Here is a 5,961-nt window from a genome sequence, read left to right as displayed (position 1 = left end):
AAGATAATAATTAAAACAGCCCACTAGACAGAATTCTGAATAGTGGGCATTTTGAGTAACGGGTGCTCTGGGTAACGGATATAGCCCGCTAGCCAGTAAACCCGCTAGTCAGAAAAAAAATGTAGTAGCGGGACTTTTACATAAAATACAACAAAAAGCCCACTATATAGACGAATCCAATTTTTCGCATTCCTACACCTCAGTGGCAGCCATAGCTTGGTCACGCATTCCTACACCCTTTAGGTATATCGCACCTAAAATGTGAATGATGTGGCCTTGGCGGTGATATTAGACTACATTCCATCACCCGTGTTACACGTAGACAAAAGAATGATGAAAGTTCACAACGCAATACAATTAAACATCGATTTTTAAGCGGGTTTAATCCACCCAATTAACACCCAGTAATGGCCGACTGTATTCTGACCATCACTTTGGTCGTTAAGTCATCAATATTGCCATTAAATAAAGTTAAATGACAAATGAAATTTTTGCATTTAATCAAAGATTAAGATTGGCAAGGCGATAAAACTTTCTTGGTCATATAGTCTATTGGCTGGTTTCAAGTGGTTGTTATTTTCCACTGGCATTATTGATTTATGGATTGAATTGGTTTCAACATGTTCAATGGGTTTTCAAATCATTCTTATGTTTGCTGTTGAGGAGTGAAGTCATACATGTATACCTAGTGTTCCAAACTACTGTAGGCCTACACTGCCTGATCAATTTTCTTTGTTGGAAGTTGATGGAAACTAACTTATTATTGGAGTGACCATATTCTACCATGGAATAGAAATTTAAAGGAGATCAAATAGTAGAAGTACAGGTAAATAATCTGTTGGGTAAATCATGAACTTATATAAATCATTTGTTTCATATTTGGATTTATTAGTCGCTTTGAAGATTCTCAGAGAATTATGAAAGATGCTGGGCCTATTAAGCATCTACAAATCTATAATTTGGCATTAGAGAAGATTGAGATTCTGCAAGTATAAATAGACCGGTCTAAAACATAGATTATTGTGAACATTCATTAAGTTTGTTGTTTTAATATTTATTATAAGAATTTATCTTTTTAGTATGATATTGGAAAGAGCTAAGTGTGAAGCAATAAGCATCAGTATTCGAGACTACATGTAATAGCCACAGCAGTTGAGATTTATTAACGCTACATGTAACAGGTCCAGAGTAGGTAATAAAGAAACACCAAAACATTGGTAAGTTTGAAATGGTAATATGTTGTCATAATTTATTTGTCCTAGTATTTAGTTTAACATCAGGCAGTGTACGGCAGGTTTTCGAGTAAAGGTGATATATTATTACAGCACATTTGATTTTAATTTTCATTCTCTAAAAACACAATTTTAATAAGAATAGATGATGGCTTAAGGACCCATTGGTTATAAAAAATGGGAGCTAGTGTTAATTTCATTTTGTCAGGAAGTCAGAGATTTAAAAGGAAGAAGGGCAAAACGAGATGGTGCAGGAGCATCGATTGATTGCAGACTATCACATGAAAGTATTGCATTAAATGAAACTAAGTATATGCCTATTTATAGTATTAAGATGAAAATTTTACCTGTATGAGGGGATGTGATGGTAAGAGGGGGTTTAATGATTTAATTACCTGGTTGATGATGCTGGTCATAGTAGATACCAATATAGCGGCATCACAGATAGAAATGATACAATAATCACATCAGGTTAGCTTCTTGCAGCGAAGCACAGATTTGTGCATTGCATTAGACAAATTTTTCTTAATTCGTATTAACACGTAATCATGGTGTATTATTGAAGTTATGTGAAACCCCTCCATTAAATATATTAATATTACAATTAGACATGATCATCTGTCCTTATAATAGGTCATGACAAGTGTCAGTATAAGAGAGATGTAGAGAATATGTATCAATAAAAATTTTTATTTATTATGGATTTCATTTTGATAATCGCAGTTGATGTGTTCAGACCAGTGACTATTTGGGGCAACACCAAACAAGCCAATATAGAAAAAGTGTGGTAAAAACACAGTTGTATAAACTTGAAATTATATAGGTAAATGGTTCAATTATATAAAAAAACATGATTAATATAGTAAGGCCCTAAAATCAGTCAAACGGAGGTACACAGGTTGAAATCAAAAAACAAGTTGATTATTGGGGATAGGTAGATAGATTGCTATTAGGGAATTGGTATCAGTCTATATAAGCCTACAGCTTGAATAACAAAGGAAGTTTCTTGCAGCTTGTAATTTATTGCAAGAATATACAGTTACACAATAGACTACTCCATAGGATTTGCAATTATATAGGTAAATGGTTTAATTATATAAAAAACATGATTAATATAGTAAGGCCCTAAACGGAGGTACACATGTTGAAATCTAAAAACAAGTCGATTATTGGTGGATAGATAGCTATTAATTGGTATCAGTCTATATATATATAGCTTGAATAACAAAGGAAGTTTCTTGCAGCTTGTAATTTATTGCAAGAAGGTACAGTTAACTTTTTATAACTGTTAAACTACGAGCTTTGAGTGGAATGGTATGTAGAAAACTGTGAAAACTTGACATGAACAGCGCAGATTATGGTCATCACAAATAATCAATTTTGCTGTTAGTATAGAATAATCAATATATTGGTTTAAGTTAAGTGTTATCATCAGTTGGAAAGGACATAAACTTGTCAGAAAGCATTATTCTATGGCATGGATATGATGTGTTCAATAATCCAATAAAAGCTAAAAAGAATTTCTAATAAGATTTTAAGACATCAATTTATAGTACTATTTTAAGTGAGCTACATAATTGTTGTTATCAAGGGGCAAGTTAGTTGTTATTTAGTAGTCACTGCCTCCCTGCTACACATTCCAAAGGTTTAAAAACAATAATTATCAATGTGTAATTAAATAGGATATACACGACTAGGTGAAGAAGTACTTGGCACACAATATTATTAAAATAATTAAGCGGAAATCATCAATAGTTAATACATCGATCTTCATTGAACTAAGCAAGCTGTCAGATAGGCCTATCTCAAATGGGTATATATTAATGCTTGAAACCTTGATGGAGACCAAGCTTTAGAGTTGTTGCTAATTAATGCTGATCAATAACTCAATATGATTTAAGAAGATGATGATTGGGCATTTATCAAGGAAAATTATAAAGCTTAGGCCTTTAATTTAATTATAATAGGCTTACATTAAGGTTACAAATTATCTAATAACTTTGCTTGGGAAAACATACATAGAGTTTCAGTTTCAGTTTTATTTACCAATTGAGTCAAATAAATCACAACAAACGGTATTACAATGGAGGATGACCAAAAAGAGCACAAGGCTCGTACAAGTTTGGTCACCCTGAAAGAAATTTAATACTTAAATACTATATACGTGCAAAGACGAGAGACATTATGAAACGACAAAGCTACAACGTGCAAAGCGAGACAGGACAACACAGGTGAGACAGAAAAAAATGTTGGCAATGACGATATAATCATGATAATAAAAAGATGATTACGAGACTCAAAGTCACGAGAGTATTGATGGAAATCAACATGAGCTATAAGTAAAACCCCAAGCAATCTAATTACAACTCATATTATGATACAAGATAATCTTTATACAGGTTTAATTCTAAAACATTTAACAGTGTTATAGTTACGAATATTGAGATCAATAACATTCCAACTTAATGGTCCCTGTCTTTTAATAGTGTTATTTGCAAGGTCTATACAATTCAGCTGACCTGGTTCCATAAGAATGGAAGGTATTACTCTTCTTAAAATAATCAGTGAAAATATTTGGGAGTAAACCACTTTTGAACTTATACATAAAGAGGGAAATTTGATGTTTGTGAATATCATAAACTGTATGTGTATTTAATCTCTTAAACAAAGGTTGTGTGTGTGCAAGGTAATGTGAGTTGGTGCATAAACGGACAATTTTCTTTTGTTTGAGGTGAATAGATGATGCTAAAGGAGAGTGTATAACATAGTATTACCCAATGCGGTTAGATCAACATAAAAGTTAAAACATTAGCATATTTTATTGGTGTGAGATACGCGTGTGGAGCTTCAGATTTCGGAGCTTCAGAGTTGCTTTTTGAGGGATCACTATATAGGAAAGAGTTAATATAGATCTTCCATCTTTGGATTGCATAATAAATAAAGGATTAGCACACATGTTGGTATGGGCATACCTCCACATTGTGGAATTAACTGTAGGGAACATAGTTAATCATAAATGATCATTATTTTCAAAGCATGTACCATTTCCTTCATGAAATATATCAGCCTCAGGAAATGAATTTTAGGATACCAGTAAGCTATAAAGAAGAGTTAAATTTAGCCCAAAATGATGGGATTTGATTTTGAAATAATCAGCATGTAGCTGTGATCATGAACTTAGGCTATCAGAATATGTAATTTATAGCTTTACAAATAGATTTGGCTAAAGAAATTTATCAGCCTTGGTAAGGTTTATGGCTGTTGGGAAGGTACAAATTATACATGGTATATGATGTAGGAAGGTTTAGTAATTCTCTTAACTTAGCACCACTATTCGTCTGTATACACAAATCAAACTGGAAAGTTATTAAGATCATCTTAAATATGGAGAGCTCGTATAAAAAATGGATATAAAGCTACTGGTGAGCTATAACTTCTCTCTCTTTAAGGGTAGACGAGGTATTGTGGGTCGAAGCAACCTAAAAATCGAATTTTATTGTCTGGATCAATGTATTGTTGAAAATTGACACCTTGATGTTTTGCAAAGGTTCAGTCTACAAATCGTATACTTTGCAAACTTGCTTAATTTATTGTTGTTAATGAGTTATGTACGTTTTACAAAAGTGTTGTTGTTTCAGCCCTCTTCACAACGTAATTCAAGAACCGCAGCATCTATAAAAGTATATCTGTGATATTTTAATTCTTCTACACGCTCACTATGAATTGAGCAATGCAGTTTTTGCCAAAGCTCACAACCATTCGTAAGATACTGTGAACTACCAAATCACAACAGTTTAATAATTAAGACCCTTAACTCGCTCTTCCTTTCTCTATGTGGTATTGTAATTTGAAATGGTAACATTGATTGCATTTTAATAATGTTATTTTCTTCCATGTACAGGTTAAGACTGAAATATGTTATTGTTCAGCAAACAGGATGGAAAGAATGTTATCAGAGTGAAAGATTTCCAAGGCAACACCAGTAACAAAATAGAGTATATGCCCATAAGTTGGCAATGATGATAATTCAACAACATTACAGGTCGGTCTGGTGCATAGGCCTTTATAAGAAGGATCAAATATAAAAGGATTTCAATATTCAGAACATGTGATTTATAGTGATATAGTAATGGGAATTATCACAGTAAATTGCTTTAAAAAATGTTGAAGGATAACAGGAAAGAAGTAAAATTAATGAAAAGTATCAACCTTATGCGGATATTTGGATGTTATGAATAGTTATGAAAAGAACATCTATGATGTTGGAAATATTGGTTTTCAATTTATTATTGGAATTAACAATTATCAGATAGCCGTAAAAAATGTTGAACACAATAAAAGGTAAATATTGATATTGTTTAATTTATAGCATATATTATATAGCTATAAATGAAAGATTCACCCTCATGAAGGGATTGGGCAGAATATATACTGCATTTCATGTTAAAATGTCCATATTATGCTGATTTACGTGCTAAACTATTCTCAAATGTTTCAGAGATTTATGATATTAATAACATGTCTGATAATGATATATTTTTGCTGCTAATGGGATTTCAGGATTATGATGCTATTTCTTTAGTTATAAAGTTTGTTAAAAGTGCATTTGAATCCCGAGTTACAGTAGACATATGATGTACATGTTTCTCAATGTTATACAGTATGTAAAGTGAATGTTGTAATGTTTTATACTACCATTATTATATCCTGGTATTGATGTATATGTGTT

At 32.2% G+C, this 5,961-nt stretch overlaps 1 long non-coding RNA gene across 1 annotated transcript; it reads left to right on the top strand.

The window, feature by feature from the left end:
* The first annotated feature begins 731 nt into the window (after positions 1 to 731).
* Positions 732 to 5,329, top strand: LOC140137856 (uncharacterized). The gene is made up of 3 exons (XR_011856906.1): positions 732 to 826; positions 1,065 to 1,217; positions 5,134 to 5,329. It is a non-coding gene; the product is annotated as an uncharacterized lncRNA (long non-coding RNA).
* The last annotated feature ends 632 nt before the right edge of the window (positions 5,330 to 5,961 follow it).

The sequence above is a fragment of the Amphiura filiformis genome, chromosome 17 (genome assembly GCF_039555335.1).
Source record: "Amphiura filiformis chromosome 17, Afil_fr2py, whole genome shotgun sequence".
In the NCBI taxonomy this organism is placed as follows: Eukaryota; Metazoa; Echinodermata; class Ophiuroidea; order Amphilepidida; family Amphiuridae; genus Amphiura; species Amphiura filiformis.
The sequence above is the reverse complement of the archived record's forward strand: the minus strand, read 5'-3'. Positions and strand labels throughout refer to the sequence as shown.